Source organism: Rhagoletis pomonella, unplaced genomic scaffold, assembly GCF_013731165.1.
Source record: "Rhagoletis pomonella isolate Grant_MI unplaced genomic scaffold, Rhpom_1.0 Rhpom_scaffold_00001, whole genome shotgun sequence".
Lineage (NCBI taxonomy): Eukaryota > Metazoa > Arthropoda > Insecta > Diptera > Tephritidae > Rhagoletis > Rhagoletis pomonella.
This window is the reverse complement of record NW_023458555.1, coordinates 6,416,884-6,417,249: the sequence shown is the minus strand read 5'-3', so window position 1 is coordinate 6,417,249 and position 366 is coordinate 6,416,884.

Here is a 366-nt window from a genome sequence, read left to right as displayed (position 1 = left end):
AATTTTATCGATCAACAAATTTTATGTTGAAAATGCTGCAAGCTAATTCCAACAACAACACTCTGGAGGCACAAGGTAATATAGTAAAGCGCTTGGAAAAATTAAACAAATGGCAGGAAGAACAAAAACGTCTGTTGGATGAGCGCCAGAATATGCAACGAAAAATGCTCGGTTTGGAGCACCAGAACATGTACGAGAAAATGGGACTCCTCCTTTCCAGTGATGTTATTGAAAATAAAGGCGATGGTAGCGGTGATATATCCATGGATCCAACGAAAATATATGAAAATAAAGAAAATTTTGGGAAGGACAGAAAGATCGCAGAAATAGAAAATAGATTATTTCAAGGTAACAATACTGCTCTTG